The sequence below is a fragment of the Hippichthys cyanospilos genome, chromosome 19 (assembly GCF_059441005.1).
Source record: "Hippichthys cyanospilos isolate Australia breed blue-spotted pipefish chromosome 19, RoL_Hcya_1.0, whole genome shotgun sequence".
Classification (NCBI taxonomy): domain Eukaryota; kingdom Metazoa; phylum Chordata; class Actinopteri; order Syngnathiformes; family Syngnathidae; genus Hippichthys; species Hippichthys cyanospilos.
Window position 1 is genome coordinate 11,398,176 of NC_142387.1, and position 23,950 is coordinate 11,422,125.

At 38.4% G+C, this 23,950-nt stretch overlaps 1 long non-coding RNA gene across 1 annotated transcript in view; it reads left to right on the forward strand.

Annotated features, from left to right (window-relative positions):
* The first annotated feature begins 212 nt into the window (after positions 1-212).
* Positions 213-23,950, forward strand: part of LOC148407908 (uncharacterized) — a 70,936-nt gene continuing 47,198 nt past the window's right edge. Inside the window, exon 1 of the long non-coding RNA XR_015863627.1 lies at positions 213-293. This is a non-coding gene — a long non-coding RNA (uncharacterized LOC148407908). The remainder of the gene's footprint in view (positions 294-23,950) is intronic.

The window sequence follows — 23,950 nt, forward strand, 5'->3', positions numbered from 1 at the left end:
AGATAACAACCGAGTGGTGGCAGCGAACACAGACGCGTGTTGGGGTTCTTCCACGTTGACGGGCGAGGTGACAGACATAAATCAATACGGCATTAATGCAATAGTGTTATGTGGCAGCTGAGTACACCATCCATCACGTTGACTCCTTTCTTCGGCATGCGGTCTTATCTTACCTGCAGACTGAGCGGGGAGACAATGCCTTCAAAGGAATCTCTGCATCCTTGCGCGTGTGTACGTGAGAGCGAAAGGGAGAGAGAGGCGCGCCGGGAGCGACAGAAGAAAACGGCAAGCAGGTAGATAGACTTAATTCCTAGGAGGGTTTGAATGAATGCTGACTGCAGGAAACCAAATGCTTGTGAAAGTTATATTCTGGTGAGAAGCTCGCTCCGGGCCGTCATGCAGATGGACACGGACACACATACACACGCGCCTCATGTTTAAGTACAGGCGCATAGTCGCTTCTCATAGACCTCACACATAAAGGGATCTTCAGACTTGCATCCCCGAGCTTCCTTTCTCACCCAAAGCACAGGGAGATGAAACATCCCCCCCCAAAAACTTTCATCATTGAGGTGTGTGTGAGGGTTGGTGTGTATGTTTGTGTAAAAATGGCTCTCTATTAAAAAGAATAAAGAGTGTGTGTGGCGCTATGTGAGAGGAGTCGTGTGGCTGACCCTTGTGGCGTCTTTAGAAAGAGTTTGTGATCTCTAGAGAGTCCCTTTCTTCCCTCTGCCACCTTAATGATAAAGGTCTTGGCAGGAGACTTTGGTCTGGAAGACTTTTCACGGCACCACATGCGCAAACAAAGACTGACGCCCAGGCTCGCTTTTTTTTTTTTTTTCCCCCCACCCCTTGTCTCTGCTTTTATCATTGTTTTTCTACCAGTATTTTTAGGAGTACTTGAAATTGAGTTGCAGGGGAGATGATGTAAATGAGATGAGGATTTTACGGAGAAACGTTTTATTTTACCCGTGATTCCGTCGTCAATTGTCGGCACCAGAGGTGGACATTTTAAATTGTTTTGCTGGCCCGTCATTTACCTTTCATCGGTGGGTTGGGTCCCCTTCCATCAATTTTAATTTTTAAAATCTGAACCACTGTAATCATCAGTCAATCATCTGTCGTTTAATTTTAGCCGTGTTTCCGTCATTCGCATTTTACAAAATTCTGGTCTGTCATTTATCAGTCGTGGCTGCTTTCCGCCATTTATTTTTCAGTGAACCAAATCATAAACATCAGTCCGTCGTTCCGTTGTTTTATTTACCCGTGGTTCCGTCATCCCTTTGTTGTCACTAGAAGTGGGAATTTTACAATTTTTTACTGGTTCTTCATGCATCATCTGTGTGATATACGACACCGAAATAAAAATCGCCACTGGACCCGAACAGACACCGCACTCAAAGCAGCAAAGGATAATTTAATAACAAAAGGTGCACGTAAACACGTAAACACGCAAACGGAGCAGAGACACAAGTAAATCAATATCAAACATAATATGGGTCTAATAGAAAACAAACATTGACAAAAAGGTGCCAGTGCGAAATCTCTCATAGATGATAAATGTGAGGAGGGGGCGGAACTGACATGACAACGTCTAAAATGTAATGAAAGTAGCAGCAAAAACTCGGACAAAACTCGGGGAACAAACAATGTATCATCAAAATAGACGTGTAGAATATTCACTAAAATGTAAAGTAGCAACTGAGGGAGCAACAAGGAGAATAGCAAAGTAACACACAATAGAGTAGCTTGGAAAAAAAAAAACTCAGAATATTAAATTGGCACGGAGAAGCTAGCGAATGATCCATAAAATAATCCGACGTCGTCGCACTTAAATAGTGGATGATTACACATTGCAACCAGGCGATTACCGTATTTGCCGCACTATAAGGCGCACCTCAAAGCCTTAATATTTTTAAAAAGCTGATGGTGCGCCTTATAATCAGGTGCGCCTTATGTATGGATGAATATTGAGATTGGGATTCGTAGGATTTACCTATTTCTTTTGTGTGTTTACAGTTGAACAGGTTTGGTCACATTGACATTGAGTTATGCTATTGAGAGTTATTATTGTTATTACTTTGAGTATTACCATATTGTGATTGAAAATGTTTGAAAATATGTCATTAATTGAGGGTGCGCCTTATAATCCGGTGCGCCTTATATATGGAAACGTTTTAAAATACATCATTAATCGAGAGTGCGCTTTATAATTCGGTGCACCTTATATATGGAAAAAGTTTTGAAATATGTCATTAATTGAAGGTGCGCCTTATAATCCGGTGCGCTTTATATATGGAAAATGTTTTAAGATATGTCATTAATTGAGGGTGCGCCTTATAATTCGGTGCGCCTTATATATGGCAAAAGTTTTAAAATATGTCATTAATTGAGGGTGCGCTTTATAATCCGGTGCGCCTTATATATGGGAAAAGTTTGGGAATGTCATTAATCGAGGGTGCGCCTTATAATCCGCTGCACCTTAGAGTGCGAAAAATACGGTAATTTATACAATTTGAACAAAAACCCTCTGCGATGTTTGTCATTTTCTTACGTTTCTCATCATCTTTGTGTCGGAAAACTGTCCTACAACGTGATTATCGCATACTTTAATGAAGTGTTATTATTAATTGCGCAATTAATAATCTTCTGACAAGAACCTGCTTTATGTTCAGCAGTTTCCATTCTTGAGCTGTAAACCTGAAAAGGCAAAATTGCTTTGCTCACTCCATCTGAAAAACATTCTTGCTGAAGAAGCTTGAGGGTCGCACCCTTCTATGGAGCTAGGTCAAACTTGCTGTGCTCGGGCATCAATAGGTGATGACACCCTGCTTCTATCCTTTAAACAAGATTGCGTGGCAAGACCTGACAAAGTACTCCATGCCCGCAAAATATAGCCTGGAACAGAATTTTTGTAACATGAAGTTTCATGAGATTTGAGAGTTTTTTTTTTTTTTTCCTGCCTCTTGTTGACCTTTGACTTCCGTCGCACTTTACAGAGAAAGTATTTTATCGACAAGAATACATTTAGTATCTACGCGCAGGTTTCAAGTTGTTCTCATAGCAACATCATTGCGCTCTTGAGTTCCATCGCAAAAGCAATTTGAGCATGTTCATAAACTTGATCAATTCCTGTGCAAGATTATGGAGAAATTGCATGAAGGCCTCCAATAAGTTAAAGAATGTGGTGGTAAAATTTTGTCAAAGTGATCAATGTGAGTCATCTGGTGGAAAACATTCACATGGTCTTTGGAGGGAAAACAAATCTCGCGTTTCGCAACTGGTAATTACAACATACTTGATTAATTACACCAGCTAGTTTTCAGTTAATTGGAGTTCTCCAACTCTCCGAATGATGGAAATTTTGTCAAATTTCTTAACATGAGCATTATTTTCTGTTTTGCTTCGTGATACCTTCTAAAGCGGTGGTTCTCAAAGTTTGCGAAATATTTTTCATAGCCAAGTACCCTCTAACCAGTGCAAAGGACTTTTGGATGTACAGTATATATATTTAAAAAAAAAATCTCTCTCTCTCTCTCTCTCTCTCTCTCTCTCTCTCTCTCTCTCTCTCTCTATATATATATATATATATATATATATATATATATATATATATATATATATATATATATATATATATATATATGTGTATATATATATATATATATATTTGTATATATATATATATATATATATATATATATATACATACATACAAATATATATATATATATATATATATATATATATATATATATATACACATACATACAAATATATATATATATATATATATATATATATATATATATATATATATATACATACATACATACAAATATATATATATATATATATATATATATATCTATAGCATCATTTGTTTTGTTTCTCATTTTTGTGCCAGGAAATTGCGTCACTGATGATTATGTGGAGCCGTTTATAACTTAATAAAATAAAGGCGGGCTTTTTGCAACTGAATCACTTTGACGCAGTTTAGCAATACGTTGTTTGGTGTTCTAATTGATTTGCTCTTAATTTGGTCAACACAGGTCCCGAGTGTAAACTTTGCAATTAAATAAAATCCCATTTGCAATCATTTAGGAATCAGCGCATGGAGCTGTTTTGAACCTCAACTTGTTGTGGCAATCAATAGTAATTTTTAGCCTGCTTGTATTTTTTATTTTTTTTTTTTTAATGCTTTTGTTAGATGTATCAAGATCAATGGCTAAAATAAGTTCCAAACTGACACTGAGGTGTTGAAAAGAATAACGTACTCTTCCCATCATGTATCCACAGGAGTATTTGTATTCAATTTGAGAATCTCTGTTCTAAAGGTTTAGAGAACAAAATGATCATCATTTTTCGTTAACATTTGCGCATTACAGTCCAAATGTTAGGGTCAAACCTCCCGTGTTAATTTTGCAGTAAGATCTTAAACACATAACTAAAAATAGACACAAACATTGGACTACTCTGAAATGATTTCTTCTGATCCCTGATCTAAACCCTATTGAACACACGTGGAATAAGATGAAAGACGCAGTTCGGAAAATGCGCCGTTTCAAACCGAGACCCCCGGAGCAATTTGGGAAGTGCGCCAAAATAAATCATTTCGAGAACCGTTACATAAATAGTTTGATTGCTTTGATTCTCAGAAGGTTGCGCAAAAAAAATGTCTCCTGAAATCTGCCAAATATACCTGTTAGTCCTTCGCACCAGCTGATGTGGCTCATTAAAAATGTGTAATTACAAGTGGAGCCGGGAGCTCAAAGAATATTTGATGGAAAGCCGCTCAAACAATGACAGTCTCTCCCATTTGCGCATCTGGATACACTAAATCCCCGCGACAAAGGGCTGCGATAAGAGTAATTGCAATTCCAAACACAATTATAGTCCTCATTTATCCATTTTCCTCTCAGTTGTTTGTGCTCGTTATATTCTCGGGCTTGGAAAAGGAACGGGCGGCGGATTTAAATTGAAACCAGGCATGCGGCCTTTGTCACTATAGATTAGTTTTGATGGTTTCCCACCTGTGCAAGAATCCCGAAGGTCAGATACTAACGAGCCACGGAGTCACAACCGTCCGCTCGTGGCAACGAAAGTCTTACAAGATTTTCAGTTGTGTTGGTTTTTCGATAAACCAAATCCGAACTATGTGAATTATAAACATCCAAAAAAGGGCTTAAATTCATTTTAGCATTGCTGCAGACTGTTTACAATGGCTAAATAATCCTAAAGCCTCTAAAGAATTTTTTTCTGACAATTGTTGAAGTATTTCAGTCATGTGTTTATCTTTAGAATTGACACACACAGGCAGACCATAATTGAATGGGATGGATTTTGAAGACTTACAACACAGTAGGATCCTAACAAGTAATTTTGCTAAATTTTCAATTTCTGCTTCCGGTCTGGGCTATAAATTAACTTATTTACTGGTAAAAATGGAAGTTTGCCCTCAAATGACTGTGAATGAGTCATATAAATGCGGGATGCGGAAATGGATGTTTGCATGCATTTTATCTTGTCATATTTGTTAGGATACTGTTTTCTGTACTTTGCTGTCAATGCTTTTAAGGTGTTTTGGCTTTTGACAACCAAAGGAATTGACCGTATTTTCCGCACTATAAGGCGCACCTAAAAGCCTTATTTAAAAAAAAAAAAAAAAAAAGATGATGGTGCGCCTTATAATCCAGTGCGCCTTATATATGGGTCAATATTGAGATTGGGATTCGTAGATGGAGAATGAACCGATAAAGTAAGCTTTACCTGTTTCTTTCGCGTAATATGTCATTAATTGAGGGTGCGCTTTATAATCTGGTGCGCCTTATAATCCGGTGCGCCTTATATATGGACCAATATTGAGATTGGGATTCGTAGATGGAGAATGAACCGATAAAGTAAGCTTTACCTGTTTCTTTTGCGTAATATGTCATTAATTGAGGGTGCGCCTTATAATCCGGTGCGCCTTATATCTGGAAAATGTTTTAAAATATGTCATTAACTGAGGCTGCGCCTTATAATCCGGTGCGCCTTATATCTGGAAAAAGTTTTAACATATGTCATTAACTGGGGGTGCGCCTTATAATCCGGTGCGCCTTACAGTGCGGAAAATACGATAAATAATTAATCACAATGAGATCCAGGATTCACTCAATCTAGGTCTGCAACTAACGATAATAATCGCTTAATGTCGATTGTTCTGTCTCTCAAACAATGAAAAATATTATGATTTCAATCACATAAATAAAAAAAATATGGAATTATTTGAAATTAATGGCAGAAAACAAATTAATTTAGTCTTGTGAGCAGGGGTGTTGTCAGAAATAAAATCTTTTTGTTATTTGGAAAAAAATGCATTGGTCATGGAGTCTAAGTCTACTGCATGCATGTAAAAACACACACGCACACGCACACACAAAACAAAACAAATCACAGACATCAAAAATTTTCCCAAAAGGGTGTTCATGGCCACCCCTAGCCACCATCTCGCTCCGCCCCTGCTTGCGAGGAGCTAATCAAACGATTCTCTTTCATCCTGTGAAACAAGGTGATCTGTGTCATCAAAAGAATTTTCAAAAGCCGGATCATTCGAAGCCCTCCCCGCAGACCGGCTTAATAATTTAACTCCGCTCAGAGACACTAGACAAGCATTTAATTGCATCTTTGCACAAACATGCTTTATTAACTCATTCAATGCCATTGACGACTATTGACGTCAACAATCAATTCTGATTGGGCATCAGTGCAATTTGTTGCGTCCTCCATGTGAGTTCATTTCAACGGTGAGTTCATATTTATGTGCACTTTATATTTGCAAATAATTGAATAAATATTTGTCCACAGAAAAATATGAAACAAGCATCGTCACAAAAATAAATTTTGAACCTAATTGTTAACATTTCTCCTCAAAAAATAATCCACAAAACGTGTCTGACCTAATAAATAAATCATTATACATATTTGTCCACAGAAAAATATTCAACTTAAGATGTCCTCTTAATCATTGACTTGACAGGTAACGAGCGGTGGCATATGACAAGATGAGTCAAAGCATTCTAGTATAGGTGCAAAATCTGGGTTTTAAAAACAATGAAATTGAATAACCTACTGAACATAAAATGTGTTTTATGAACTTATATTTTCTTGAAACATTTAAATAACTCATTAATTATTTTAAAAACATTTTTGCATGTTTGTTTTATTTAAAATCTCATATTTAGAACCACTGTACTAAACAACACCGTGTTGATTTTTATTGCAAAAAATTTACAAACAGATTCAGCTAAAAAATGGACGATGTAGGTGAGCATCTTTGAAGCTTTCTTTTTGGAAATATTACACGTTGTCTAATGAGGTATCCCCAATAAATCAAAAGATATAAACCAAAAACTAATGTTCTCCCCAGTGGACAGTCAAAAATACATTTTAACTGTCATTGAATGACTACAGGAATTCCAATTTAAAGGAAAGTGTGCGTGAACTATAGGTTTACAAAGTAGCCAAAAATGGCGGCGTCACTATTATTCCAGAAAGTTCCAAACAAAAACTGTCACCGCATGAGCAATTGTGGAAAGCCACTTGAGAAAACGCGATAGACGGACGAGTGCTGCAAAATTTTTGCATATATTGACAAACAATGCCTGTGTGCATATAAGATAGAGGCAATGCAGATAAGCCACAGCTTCGTTATGGATTTCTCATTTTAAATTGCCAATAAAGCCACGCGCTTTGCAGTCGGAAAAAAAAATAACACCGTTTGGATTTTTTTTGTTAACAAGCAAATGGGTTTTGTCATTTTCGTGACCCAGGAGACACGAAGAAATACAACGGTTGCATAATTTGTGACTTAATGCCTCGTTTGTAATGCCTGGGTGATTCTCATGGCCTTCCCTCAGATGTTAAGGATGTTTACATGAGCAAAATCTGGACTTTGGGACAAATAAGCATTTGATTAATGCAAAGGCGGACGGTTATTAATTATGCATCAGTTGGATGAAAGATTTCCTGGGAATCCACTTGCGAAAAAAAAAATGCGCGCACACAAACAGTCTGTCCCTTTTCTCCCAAAAAGCGTACACTTGGATGAAGGAATAAAATCCGAGCTAAAATAAATGACTGCCGGGCAATATTTGATCAAGTCAGACAGCTCCCTGCCTTTCTAATATTCTAAGGATCCTCTTGAATAATGGAAATGTGTAATGTATTTGCAAGGAACAAAACAAATACTGTACCACCGGAGACAGAAAAAAAAAATCTGAGGTAGGTTACAACAGGAAGTAACTGCAAGCCATGTTTTTGTTTCTGGGTTTCAAAAGCAGCGAATAATGAAAACAAACAAACCGAATCCACCAATTTTTCAAGTTGTCTGGACGATATTACAAAAAAAATGATAAAAGCAATTACTCAGTGTTTACTTTAATTAGAACTCAAGCGATGTCATCTTTTGAAAAAGACATAAAGGCGCTTTATAACTGCAGGGATAGATTGTTAAATTATGAGCATGATTTTTTTACTTAAAAAAAAAGCACTTTCAAAAAATTGTGAAGGTTCCCTGCATGCCAGACAGGCGAGTTAACAATAAATGCAGACACTCGCGGGCGGCACTCCTCGGAGGTCAAACTACTGCATTACACATATTTACTTTATTCTTAAATAATTAAACCTTATCGAGTAACTGTACTGTTATCCCTTCCGTTCTATACCTTTGGCTGTAGTATCACAGAGAGCCGCGGTTATACTAGTGGCGCCCGGAAGTCTAATTAAAGTGAAGCTTGTGGCTAACCAAAGAGTTTCCATTTGAAATTCCGATTTATTCCAAAAGAAATGTAGGTAACAGATTTACAACGCCTCCGCTGTCTTGCTGCTCCTCACATGGTCTCACCTCACAGCTTATGAGTTTCATGAGGGAGAACAGCTCTCGGGCACTCCCACAAGACACGTGATTGGTTGAAGGTCGCCATGTGTCTTGTAGGAGTGCCCGAGATCAGCGCTTCGTTACGGTTTTTCACTTATCGCGGGCGATTACTGTATATGTACCTAGAACGGATTGTCCGGACTCTTAAAAAAAAAAACAGAAGCGAAAACTTTGATTTTGAAGCGGTTAAAATGTGGCTATTTGTTGCAAAGGCCTTGTTATAAAACCACACGGCTGTTTGAATGGCTTGAAGACTTCTACCTACTTTGCCGGCAAATTTAATTCTAGAAAAGGTCATGAGAAGCTGTTGAAATAATAGAAATATTGAAAACGCTGAACACGGGAATCCATCATACTGCCAAGCTTTAGTGGTGGAGGCAGATGGATCCAAATGCAGACAAAGCAGCGTATGTGCTACAAGAATGGATACATCTTTATTTTTTTTATCAAACAACTCATCAGGCATGCAGCTTTGAAGCCTTGAATGAAGATAAAACAAAGACAAGAAAAAATACATTACAAAAGGCAAAAATTCCACTCTTTTATATTCGGTTGCACGTGGTTATTTTTAAGATACAGTAGTTGTGTTTTGTTTTGTAGAATTGGATACTTTCAGACAGGCTGCGCATTTTTTTTTTAAAACGTTTTAGCCAGACAAACTTGTCAATATTTCCGCAAGAACAGCTAATTCAAGACTAGAACATTGCCAGACGTGTGAAATTGTTCGTTTATGGCCTGCGATCCTTGTTATATTGATCAGGTTAAATGACTTGATGTTAGTGACCTTTCCAGCAAAATAAAATATCAAATCGATCAACCTTGTGTGTAGGGGGGGAGGGAATCAGAGGTTTTTATTTTTTTTTTTTCAGATGCTGAGGAAGGTGAGAAGAATGTAGAGCTTCAACTAATGAAGTATCAAAGGAATAGGTACCATATTTTTCAGACTATAAGGCGCACCTAAAAGCCTTTTTTAAAAGTTGATGGTGCGCCTTATAATCAGGTGCGCCTTATATATGGATGAATATTGAGATTGAGATTCGTAGATGGGGAACAAACTGATAAAGTAAGCATTACCTGTTTTTTTTTTTTTGTGTGTTTACAGTTGAACAAGTTTGGTGAAATTGACATTCAGTTATTATGCTATTGAGAGTTTAGAGTTAATATTTGAGTTAATATTTGAGTTATTACTTTGAGTATTACTATATTGTGATTGAAAAAGTTTAAAAAGATGTCATTGAGGGTGCGCCTTATAATCCGATGAGCCTTATATATGGAAAAAGTTTGAAAATATGTCATTAATTGAGGGTGCGCCTTATTATCCGGTGAGCCTTATATATGGAAAAAGTTTGAAAATATGTCATTAATTGAGGGTGCGCCTTATCATCCGGTGCGCCTTATAGTGCGGAAAATACGGTAATCATTTTTGATAATTGTTTGATCATTTTGAAATGTTGAAATTCAAATTGTCCAAAATCTTGGGATTTCAGCCTATTTATATTTATAGTGGGAATGAAGACATGGCACCATTTTGAACCCGTAGCTGTTTTGACAATTTATATTAATAATTAGCCTCCTATTGTTTTTTTTATATATAATGCATTCTGTTACATTTTAATTGAGTTACATTTTAATTTTTGATTGTTAAAAGCCAACACCTTCAGATTTCTGACTTATATCAATTTGTAGAAGTCTCAAAAAAAAAGAAAAAAATGGAGGAACGGGTGATAGTGGGTAGACAAACCTCTAAGAGGCTGAAAATTTAGAAAAGAAAAATAAAACTAATGTTAAAAAACAAAAAAGCCACAAACCGAACTTCATTGTGGTCAACCGATCATAATTGGCTTACTTTTTTATTCATGGTCGTCAAGTCGGCCATTGCTGCCATCGAGATTATTTTCCAATTCTGTCCATCTCTCTGTAAATATCCACTTTGTGTCAGACCGGATGAAAAACAACCAGGTCATTTAAATTCTCACTTCATTTTGTCTGGGAGAAACAGATAGAGAAGTGCAATTTCCATTTAGATTGTTTCAACAGGAGTAAATTAACAGGAACAACGCGCCCCAGCCAATGTACTTGTACTGAATAATATCTACTGTAGATTAGCAATGGCGCAATGTTAAAACAAAATTCTGATCATTTTTCAATTTAGCCGCCAATTGAAAACTGCCTCTAAATTAATATACGGAGCTCATTATTTTGTATTCGTAGATCATGGTGGACTAGTTGAACCTGAAAAAAATCATTGAAACTAAGTTGAGTGTATATTACTTATAAAATTATAAATAAAATATGTACAGGATGTGCCTTAGGTTAACACTAATGATGTGATGATTTTTTGACCTATCAAAGGCCCTAAAATCTTCATCTCATTTATATTCATTTGAAAATGTTTTTAATGGTAAATTTTACATATTGTCTGTGCCATTGGGGAAAAAATATGAAAAAAAGCGTGCAAATAAAGCCTTTTTTAATTAATTAATTTATTTTTTGTACACTTGCTATCACTACAGTTACGCAGTTACAGTTTTTAATGCAATGGATTGCATTAAAAAAAAAAAAATTTAAACTGGGGACCATCTAGGGCCGCAAACCTGCATGTTTTCCATAATACTCTCTTAAACACACCTGATTCAAATTTTCAAGCTCCTGCAGAGCTTGCTGATGAGCTAATAATTTGATTCAGGTGAGTTCATGACAGAAGCATCAAAAACATGCGGGATTGCGGCCCTCGAGGACTGGACTTTGAGACCCCTGATCTATGGTCTTTAGGTGCCTCAGGGTCCGTTTATTTACTTTTTTTTCCACAAACTGTTCTTAATCCAAATCACAAAATGCATTAAAATAATTTCTCTTGTGAATTATTGACCAATCACGTGCCCGGACATAATCATCTTGATTATTCCACTCGGAAACTTTCATTGTTGGTTTTACGGCGTTGGAGCGCCCGTGTTTCGTGTCCTATTATCACTCACCGGCAAATTTCCCCTTTCTGACGAGAGACAATCATTTTCTCGAAGAGGCGTTTTGTAACTTGAATTTTTCATAACGAGACTTCCGCACACTGAGAGGCGCCACCGTACGTCCTTTCAATAAAAAGACCAAATGACTCAAGGGTCCCAGATCCCCTATTTGAATCCGGCCGATATCCCAGATTCATTTCTGTCGTGTTTTCCTGACCGTGGATGGATTGTTGGAAGTCATGTCAGAGAGCTTTTTGAGAGCCGTTTGAGAGCTATTGACCCACATATCGCAATATCCCAGCACCTCGAAGATCGAGTGAGATCATGAAAGGAAACCGAGGAGGAGATTCGAGAGCAGCTGCGAAGCGATGTCGGAGACAGACGGAAATGTTAATGGAATAGTAATGCGGCATCGCTCAGGCTTTCGCCTTCTCTCGATGCAGACAGCTTCACGAGGAACATATGCTCCGACAGATGGAGTTCTCGGTGTGACTTTGCCCATAAAGATACTTTCGCTTGACTCGGGCTGTCTTAACAGTTCCCATTACCTGCAAAAGACCAGATATTCTCCCATGTATCTCATGATGGAGCAAATTCCGGTTCCAGCAGACGCCTATACCTTCGCTAGCCCGCGGCGTTTTCTGTAAAGCGCCAGCCATTCCACAGCGCTAAATTAAACAGAAGCCATTCAAAATTGATGACAATGAGGACGGAAAAAGGAAGCGAATGCATCCATTAAGACATTTGTCGCAGTTTTGATGGGTCCGCTGAAACGGGTGAAAAAAAAAAACCCAACAACCTCCTAACTGTTGATAAGATGGAGCTAACTGCTATAATTGACTTTAGGATATAAGAATTGCGTTGTTTCAAAGAGGGACGGCTCCATAGAAAAAAATCGCGGCGTTTTTGACAGCAGAGGGGGGAAAAAAAAAAGACGGTTTGATGCGTCTCCCTTTTCAAACTACAAGCTTTCAGCGCTTTAGCGTGAACTTTCATGATTGACAGGTCACAGAAAAGCTTCAAGTAGAATGTCATTAAGGAATCCCTGAGCAGCTAGAGTGCGCTCTGAGGTGAAAAAGGTGCTCAGAACGTAGGCCGCACGTGTTTCCGATCTCTGACAGGAAATCTTTTGCCCGGCTGACTGACCGTGTGGTTTCTGAGTGCGGGCGATGGGAACAGACAGTGCAGACAGCCAATGTACCCAAATGGGCTGCATTCACAGGCATATCGCGTATTTCTTCCGAGAGGTACTAGAAGCACTGTTCCAACGTCGCCTTATTCGCAAAATGATAATGGCGCGTTTTGTCTGATGACATAGTACGCCGGGTTCGGCATCTTGTTCAAGGACACTTTGACAGGTCTTGAGGGATCACTGGGAATCGAACCGGATATTTTCCCAATTGCCGTAGGGCAATTCTTCCACTTCAGCGTAATATTGGGTGATTGTGACAATCCAATAAGTCTGCTGTTGTTGGGGATTTTTGGTGAGCTCGGTGTTTGTCTGAGGCATGTAGGGCTTGGGGTTTTCTTTGGATCGATTTCTAAGGACGCTTTGTAACAAAACGGAATTGCGTAATACCTGTAAAGCAGTTTTTTTTTCCGTATGTGTGTGGTTTGCTGGTGTCTTTTACGTTTCAAAGTATTCGCACATATGTTAGAACCGTTTTGCAAATATGTACAAATGAACTTGTGGGCTAAATGCTAACAGTGTAGCATTTGTTTTCTCCACAATGTCACAGAGTATCAACTTGCACATTTTACGTTTCAAAGTATTCGCAGATATGTTTGAACCGCATTGCAAATACGTACAAATGGATTTGTGGGCTAAATGCTAGCAATGTAGCGTTTGTTTTCTCCACAATTCCACAGAGTATCAACTTGCACATTTTATGTTTCAAAGTATTCGCAGATATGTTTGAAACGCTTTGCAAATACGTATGAATGGACCTGTAGGCTAAATGCTAAAAATGTAGCATTTGTTTTCTCCACAGTGTCACAGAGTATCAACTTGCACATTTTACGTTTCAAAGTATTCGCACATATGTTTGAACCGTTTTGCAAATATGTACAAATGAACTTGTGGGCTAAATGCTAACAATGTAGCATTTGTTTTCTCCACAATGTCACAGAGTATCAACTTGCACATGTGCAAGTAGAAGAAATGTTCGAACAGGTTTTCAAATAAGTTCAAGCATGCTCGAAGGCTAAGTGCTAACATAGCATTTTGCTCTATAATGTCCAATATATTAACTTCTACATGTTCAAGTAAAAAACGAAACAAAACAAAAACATAAAAAAAGTTCAAATGAGTTTTAAACATATTAAAATGTGTTTTTTTTCAGTAATTACAAGTGGTATTTTACATGTGTTTAGGTAAAAATAACACATTTTCAAATATGTTTGTAAACATGTTGAACATAGGCCAACTGCTAGTAGTATAGCATTGTTTCTCAAATTGTGTATTGACTTGTCCCTGTGAAATAAAAAAAAAGTTCAAACGACTTTGCAAATACGTTCGAAAGTACTCATAGACTAAACGCTAGAGAGAGTATTTTTTTCACACGTGTACAAGTAAAAATGTTTGAGCGAGTTTGCAAACAGATTGGAATCTTCTAAAAAGGTAAGATTTTTACCCATGCCACGTTTTCAAGTAAAATGAACACATTTGAATTCACAATTGGCATTTCCAGAGTTCCATAGTACAGGGATAAAATAATGACGAATTTGAATTTTGCATGCGCGATTATGTTGGCAGCGGAGTGTTCATGGATGCATGTGGCAGGATAAAGTATCAATTTATAAGAGGATTCCGTTTCAAGAAAGCACTGCTCAGATTTCCATCTTACAATAGCACTGATTACCCCACTTTCTTTTTGGCTCTTAGAATAAACATGATGCAAACCGCTTACTTGCAGCCAATAGTTGATGATGGGTTTGCCGGAGTGAAGATAATCAGCGTCGGTTGCTTCCGTCTACTCTTCCACGCGGAGAGTCAATGGATAGGGAATATGGAGACACCAGGTACGCACTAATTATTTGCTTCGCTCTCAAATATATTTACCATGGCTGAAGAAACAAGGCAGCCCCAGAATTGAAACCGTATCAGAGGCTTTGATTTAGTCACACTTTGGCAGAGACTCACTCTGCTCACAATGCTCCGCATTCCCCCAGAAATGATTAGAGGGTAATGATTCACGGGTAAGACCGGGAGACTGCTGAAGTAATCATTAAGCCGTTCTTTTCCATATTTAAAGCTTTTTACCGAATAGGAGCTTATATAAAGGCTTCGTCGAATGCCAATGTTTCTTAAACTCTTGCGACAAATTAAAATATGTATTTTTCAAGGGATTTTTCTCTCATTTGGCATATAAGAAAGTTTCATAATACACTGAGGTCTGTCTTGTCTACTTAATCTTGTACATCGCTCATCCTGTTCGGTGACCTATATCCCTGTGTGCCTTATAAACCAGGGCACCTTATAACCGGTGCACCTTATAACTTGTCTGCCTCGTTACCCTGTGCGCCTTAAAACCTGATGAAACGTATGACCCGATTCACCTGATAACTGGTGTACCTTTTAACTGGTGAACCGTATAACTGGTGCACCTTATTACTTGTCTGCCTCATTACCCTGTGCGCCTTATAACCTGATGAAACGTATAGCCCGATACACCTGATAATTGGTGTACCTTTTAACCGGCGAACCGTATAACTGGTGCACCTTATAACTCGTGTGCCTCATTACCCTAAGCGCCTTATAACCTGATGAAACGTATTTCACCTGATAACTGGCGTACCTTTTAACTGGTGAACCGTATAACTGGTGCACCTTATAACTCGTGTGCCTCATTACCCTGTGCGCCTTATAACCTGATGAAACTTCTAACCCGATTTGTCTGATAACTGGTGTACCTTTTAACCGGTGAACCGTATAACTGGTGCACCTTATGACTTGTCTGCCTCATTACCCTGTCTGCCTTATAACCTGATGAAACTTATAAACCGATTCACCTGATAACTGGTGTACCTTTTAACTGGTGAACCGTATAACTGGTGCACCTTATAACTCGTGTGCCTCATTACCCTGTGCGCCTTATAACCTGATAAAACGTATAACCCGATTCACCTGATAACTGGTGTACCTTTTAACTGCTGAACCGTATAACTGGTGCACCTTATAACCTGATGAAACTTCTAACCCGATTCGCCTGATAACTGGTGTACCTTTTAACTGGTGAACTGTATAACTGGTGCACCTTATAACTCGTGTGCCTCATTACCCTGTGCGCCTTATAACCTGATGAAACTTCTAACCCAATTCGCCTGATAACTGGTGTACCTTTTAACCGGTGAACCGTATAACTGGTGCACCTTATTACTTGTCTGCCTCATTACCCTGTGCGCCTTATAACCTGATGAAACGTATAGCCCGATACACCTGATAATTGGTGTACCTTTTAACCGGCGAACCGTATAACTGGTGCACCTTATAACTCGTGTGCCTCATTACCCTAAGCGCCTTATAACCTGATGAAATGTATAACCCGATTCGCCTGATAACTGGTGTACTTTTTATCTGGTGAACCGTATAACTGGTGCACCTTATAACTCGTGTGCCTCATTACCCTAAGCGCCTTATAACCTGATGAAACGTATTTCACCTGATAACTGGCGTACCTTTTAAACGGTGGACCGTATAACTGGTGCACCTTATAACACGTGTGCCTCATTACCCTAAGCGCCTTATAACCTGATGAAACGTATTTCACCTGATAACTGGCGTACCTTTTAAATGGTGAACCTTATAACTGGTGCACCTTATAACTCGTGTGCCTCATTACCCTGTGCGCCTTATAACCTGATGAAACTTATAACCCATTTCGCCTGATAACTGGTGTACCTTTTAACTGGTGAACTTTATAACTGTTGCGCCTTATTACCCTGTGCACCTTATAACCAGTTTACCTTATAACTAGTACGTCTTATAACCTGCAGAAATTTATAACACGGTGCGCCATATAATTGGCATATATATAAATATAAATGGTGCACTCACACACACACATACACACGCACACACACATTGTCACTTATAGGTCAGTTTTGGCATTACACCAGAGTTTTAGTTCGGGGGCATGATCTTGATGGTCAGCTGAGAACACCTCACACGATAAGAACAACAATATTTTCTTTGCCATGCGTCCGGGTGTCTTGGATTTTTAAAAAAAATATGTGGTAGATGGTGCATCGCTTCCCCGTCAGGAATTGATGTCAGAGTCCCTACTTCAATGTAAATTGCCGCTGAAGCTGAAAAGACGTTACATCCTGTCCTATTTACTTGGGCATTAGGGCACGACCACGTTTACAAAATCAAGAATCAGTCTCCTGCAGACTGGGTCCCAAACAAAAGAGCTGCACCGATTCCTCATCAAATGAATAAAGATTCCATTTCTCTCGGGGAAAACAACACAATGAAGAGTCAGGTGGGTTAATGATACTTGTGAATAACTCCCCATTCAGGCTATTTCAAGCCGGCTTTTGTCAGACGGGAAAATAAACAAACTTTAAAGACGAGAAAGAAGATGGTGCTCTGTGACGGTGCTCCATTTTGAATATTCGATCACTACTGCTTTAGGGATCAAAAACCCAATCAAGCAAAGGTATATTTAGGGGGTATTATGTATGAGATGTATTGTTCTCTTTAAGAATACAAGTCACTAATTAAAGTGAACTCTAGGTTATATTGTTTTTGGTGAAGTATTTCCACGTTATTATCCCCCACTTTTTCAATCGGGAAGTAGATATAGCAGATTTTTCTGACAAGGAAAACAATTTAGGGCAATCGTGGGCGTCAAATATCTTGCTTACCGCCACCACTTTTCTGTTCAGTCTTGATATAATGTGAAAGGTTATTTTCATTGCAACCTAATCAAAGTCTTCATTAAAAATTCAAATGTTCTAACAATACTTCAAATACTAATTAAGAAAGAGGCATTGGGGAATGTCGATCTAACTGGGTGATAAAGTGCACCAGATTATAACCCACACGGGGTTACACCTCGTTATAACACACAGTCTAAGGGAACAGGTCTGTTTTTTTTGTCATAGAGAATTCTGGGTTATAAGGCGCACCTGATTAGAAGGCACATTATCGATTTTTGAGAACATTCAACAATTTTAAGTATGCTATATTGTCTAAATAATAGAGTATTTGAATGGATTGAACCCAATCGTTCGAGCCAGCCCTCAGTATAAATTATTGCGGCCTATAAAGCTTGACTACAATTCTTCCCTGCTTTCAGTTCAAAATGACTTTATTCAACATGAAAAATATGGTAATTGAATGCATGGTCATTTACTGTATTATTCAGCCTATATCTCGCTCGGAATAAAAAAAATATCTCTCCGGGCACTCTAAAAACATGCATGGCAGTTGTATTGGACATACATAATTGTCCTTAGATGCGATTGAGTGTGTGAATGGTTTTTTGTGTGTTTTTCGTTCAGGGTGTCTCCCGCTCAGCTGGGATAGGCACCAGCAAGCCCGCGCCCCTTGTGAGTATAAGCAGCTCTAGAAAACTGGATGGATGGATAGACTTTCAGTTTAAAATGGCTAACCTGGCATCCCGAGGAAAACTCTTCCGTCGTTTGATGCAGAAATTACAAATCCATTAAGATTGCCGCCTTTTAACGGGATTAAGCTACAAGGAAGTCCTAGTGTGCTAAATTGAGGACATGCTGGCCTTTCTAATGATGTCTCAAATGTTTGGGTGGAATGCGATTAAATTTGATTGTCTTTCTGAGACAAAATTAACATAACAGTGGATGCAGATACTTAGACTGGGTCCCCCGAGAATATACTGCATAAGTCACGAAATAGATGCAGGAATCGATTCGGTTTCATCTGCAGGCTCTTTTGCGCAAATGATCATCAGTCATAAGTTAGTCATGAGTATTGAAGTTAGGAATCTGACCAGAATTCCTATTCCTTCCATTGACGACCACAGACGTCAAAGATGCATTTTTACTGGGGCTCGGCTGACATCTTTAAATGTCAAAGATCCACATTATCTGGGCCGGAAGTGAATGTTAATAACACGAGTAGCACTGCGCCCAATCATACTGGGAGTCGGAATAACAAAAAATCCATTTCTTATTCCCTCTTGAAGTCGTTATGTTGGCAATTTAGGGAAATTGTAAATTTGCGTGCATTGCCAGTTGGATAAACCAGTCCTATTTTTGCGCAACATTCATGCGACCACATGAGGATCACATCAGAGGGCCTCAAGACCCCCACCTCCCCCCCAAAAAAGTTTCTGTTGATGAGTAAACATAATAATTGCCAAATAAACTCGTCCTGAATGCCCCCTCTCCGGTTTTCCATATTCAACCGACGCACGCAGGCAGACATCAAAGGCACGTCCGCCTCTGTGATTTGTGCGTGGCCGCCCCTGCTCGTTTTAGCATCCTCCGTGTGCAACATGCCCGTTATTTGCACGGTACGCATTCATTTGCCAGAGCCCGACATTGACCGCATGCTTTTGCTAACTGATGCAATGTGCTTGCCGGGGCTAATTGGGTCCCGAAGTAAAACGCCCGTAATGAATTTTCTGCCGGCGCAATTATGGCGTTATCATAACACAGCGCCTTATTAAAAATGACAAGGAAGTGGCAAGTTCTCAAGACTTAAACAAACAAGCCATTAATTAATCATCTAAAATGAGGTGTCAACATATGTGCGCGTTCTCTATGGGACTAACTAAGTAAATTGAATAGTCAACATGCACGGTTTCATCGCAAGCATTCGTAAAAAAAATAGTTTGAGGGCAAAACTTAACTTGGATTAAATAAGCGCAATTATCAAAGCAGTTATTGACCTGTGTGATGCCGAGCTTGGTTAGTTTTATCCTCATGGGACCACCGTATTTTTCCGCACCATATGGCGCACCGTATTATTAGGTGCAATTTCGATTATGGAGTCTACTTCAGTACTTAACCCATACATCGTGCGCGGCATATTAAAAAGACGCATGCTCAAACACACAGTCGGAAAAAAATGGAGCGTACATGTTCTCAGATTGGTTTATCTACGTTATACATAATAGTCTATGATTATCGCAGCCAGCAAATGAAAGCTTGCAAGGGAGGACCTGAAAACATTCCAAGCAAACATAAAAACACAATTGACATCCTATGATTGCAATTTTTTCAAGGTTATGTGGTTGTGTTCAAATTTCACCTTTGTTAGATTGGTCATTTTGTCAAAGGACCGTATTTTCCGCGCTATAAGGCGCACCTAAAAGCCTTAATTTTTTTTTTTTAAAAAGCTGATAGTGCGCCTTATAATCAGGTGCGCCTTATATATGGATCAATTTTGAGATTGGGATTTGTTAATGAGGAACGAACTGATAAAGTAAGCTTTACCTGTTTCTTTTGCGTGTTTACAGTTGAACAAGGTTGCTCATATTGACTTTGAGTTATTATGCTATTGAGAGTTTAGAGTTATTAGAGTTATTATTGTTATTACTTTGAGTATTACTATATTGTAATTGAAAAAGTTGGAAAATATCTCATTAATTGAGGGTGCGCCCTATAATCCGGCACGCCTTATATATGGAAAAGGGTTTAAAATATGTCATTAATTGAGGGTGCGCTTTATAATCCGGTGCGCCTTATAATGCGGAAAAAACGCAATGCACTTGACATCATCAGTGAGGTAGCTTCTTACTGATGAATAGATTGCTCGAATGTGATTGGTGCTTCGTTTTTCAGATTTTTTTTTTTACAGCCCTCTTTCAAAAATACTTTTAGTTACCATTAAATTTCTTCACACAATACCACATTATACCAAGATTAGAAATATACAAAATTGAGCATGGTGTGTCAATCTTTGTCTCATCAGACCACAGAATTTTCGAACAGTTTTTGGGTGAATTTTTGCCCTTGTGAACGCAAAGAATGATACTTCAGTCAAATTGAAGTAGCCAGCGTGAATACTGACACTACACAAAGTTTTTTTTTTTCCTCCTTTCTATTCAATGGAAAATTCGAGGTTAGGCAGTAGGTTTCCCGATTAACTTTTCAGCAGGCAAAACACAGTCCTGCCACCTGAAGCATATAAAAAAAGTCTAACATGGCTTAACACTGCCAACAGCATTGCAGTGAAACAAATCGGCCAAGCTGCTCACAGTATGACTTTGGGTAAATGTCCAGTATGTCAGAAAGAATGAAACTCCAACCTAGAATAATTGTTTCAAGCACGGGAATACAGCAGATCTGGTGAGTAACCGGCTATGAATATAGAGGGGTGAGCGGTGTGTCACAAAAGGGGGAAAGAAATGCTTAACTGATGATGAGATATGTAAAAATAGAGTCTCATCAGTTTCTCTCATAGATGGGCTTTAAATAAGGCCTGTTCATTTTACTACATTGTCAGGCACTGATCTGCTCACTCACGGGGTAATATTTGCCAGACTGATATATAGAACTATTACATGGCGTCTTGTCCTTCTGGTGGTTTGTGTAATTGACTTCCAGTTGTGTGCGTTACGGAACAGGATGGCTGGTTCCTGTTTATGATTTTGGAGTATTTGTGAGCAGTATTTGGGCAAAAACTTGCATTTTAGCATTTGCGTAAAAATGAAACTACATTTTGGCCCGGTTTGGCTTTTTGGTTATGTTTTTGGACCCTGAGGCACACTTGCAAGGGACATTTGCAAGGTTCCTGTTTGTTTTGGGGGAAATTTCCTTTTATAAGGGCTCATTGGGTTATAAGGTGCATCAGGGTATAAGCTGCACTGGTTGTAAGGTGAACCAGTTATAAAGTGGACCGGTTATAACGGGGAGCCTATTATAAGGCACATTACTGCATATTAAGCAAAACAAACCGGCCCAATGCATAAATTCAAATTTGTTTACTCAGACTTAGCCCATTAAGAATGTATTTTTGCTACTATTCACTCACTTATGGACAGTTGTAAAGTACTGTATTTTTGTGACCGTAATGAATGTAAAAAGGAAGAAATTTGACAACCAACATCGATGCACCCTGGTAATGTTTGAGAAAATTAATCTCAAGTGGTGCATAGTTTGGTGTTGAATTTGCTTTCTTTGATACACATATTTAACAGACGTGTAGTTCAATTTCAGTCTGTTTTTTTGGCAGTTATGCAAGCGATTATAACCCCGGTGCGCCTTATACTTGGGTTTTCCTCATAACCTGCTGTACTGTAAAACTAATGTGCCTTGTAAATGGAAATTTCCTAAAATAGACCTTTTCATTGAGACCCGGTGACCCGATAATCCGGGGCACCTTTTAGTCCGTAGAATAGAGTACTTGGTCCAACTTCATCTAACCTTGCAAAATATTGAGTAAAATTAGAAATATGATACTTGTAGAAACCCTTTTTTCAGGCTTCTGATATCAAATTTACGCTCATGTTTTTGTGTACACATGGTGACATTCCTCGCTTTCAGGCCAACTCATCATCTGCATTAAACAAGTGATTAAAAGTAAACACGGTATGCGCGACCCCGTGATTGAAGACACTAAATATTCTTCTTGAAATATTAATGTGCCACTGTGATATAGTTACATTTCTGAGTATGAATATTTTAGCTTTAGCTTATTAGATCAACAGGAAGCGAATCATATCTCAGGAGTGCAAAAACAATCTGTTTTGATCATAACGACGTTATTTTGTTTTCTTACCTTATAAAGGATATGTGCCTGTAATTATATTTAACACGATCATTTGTAATCATCAGCCAGAGACAAAAACCCATAGCTCAACTTGTATTCCTTTACATTTTAATACAATCACAACGGCGGCGATACACAAGGACGGTGTAAATATATTTGATTCCCCGGCCTGTGTTTCATGCACTGTACGAGGGAATACTTTGTTAGATAGGAGCAAGAATGATGGTCCAACGTACTCGGCGAACAGCCATATCAGTTACCGATACAGAATAACAGTGCGCGTATAACCTGAAACACAGACCTTATGACATAGCCATTTGTAAAAGACAATATTTCCCTTCTGTGGTTTCGTAGGTGGGATTTATTTTAGAATAAACGCTCCCGTAGTAGAATACATGGGGAACTTTTTTTTTTGGTCTAGTAAAGTGGATTTTATGCACCGATCAGAGAAGAAGAAGAAGAAAAAGGGAGAAAGCCAGAAATGGCTATTTTTTTGTTTTTACAAACGGTAATTATAGGGAAGTCACGAGGGAGCGCAAATGGCAATCTGACTTGGGTCTCATGACAACTTTTCGTGATTGTAGCGAGATTCATGGTGAATGAAAATGATGCTGTCACAGTGCAATACCATTTTTGCTGCATGAGAGCACATGGAAACATCTTTTTTTTTTTGGGGGGGGGGTGAAGTTGCCATCTGTTGGTGGAAACCACTCTGGGGTTTTGTTGGGGCTGAACATTTAACCTTAAATCAGGATGCGGAATTCGGGCTTGACAAGGCAAGATTGTGACACAAAAGCAGCGAAAAAGGCAAAAACGTGTATTTAACTAGGGAACATATATATATAATATATATATATATATATATATATATATATATATGCGTAATCAGGATGTGTAATTTGGGCTTGACAAGGCAAGATTGTGACACAAAAGCGGCGAAAAAGGCAAAAACCTGTATTTAACTAGAAAATAGTAATAAAAAAATATATGTATACATATTAATTATAGCAATATCCTATCTTCAACAGACTGAACATGCCATTTTATACAGCAAAGTTTTATACATTTATTCAATGTATTTATTATACCGGTGGATTGCCCCCAAGTGGCTAGTGCAAAGAACTGCAGATAAGACGCACTTGACTATAAGCTACAGGGCTCAAACCATGAGAAAAAAGTTGTGGCTTATAGTTGGACATTTTCAGCATTTATGGAATAACAATGAACAAAATAAAGATGTGTAATTTTTGCCACTATAAAATGGCTATTTTCAAATTTAAAGATTGCAGGTTAGTTTCTTGATGTGAATTTGATTCGGGTTGCAATCAACTTATTTTTTTATTAGTCAGTTCCTTTGTCTATGATTCA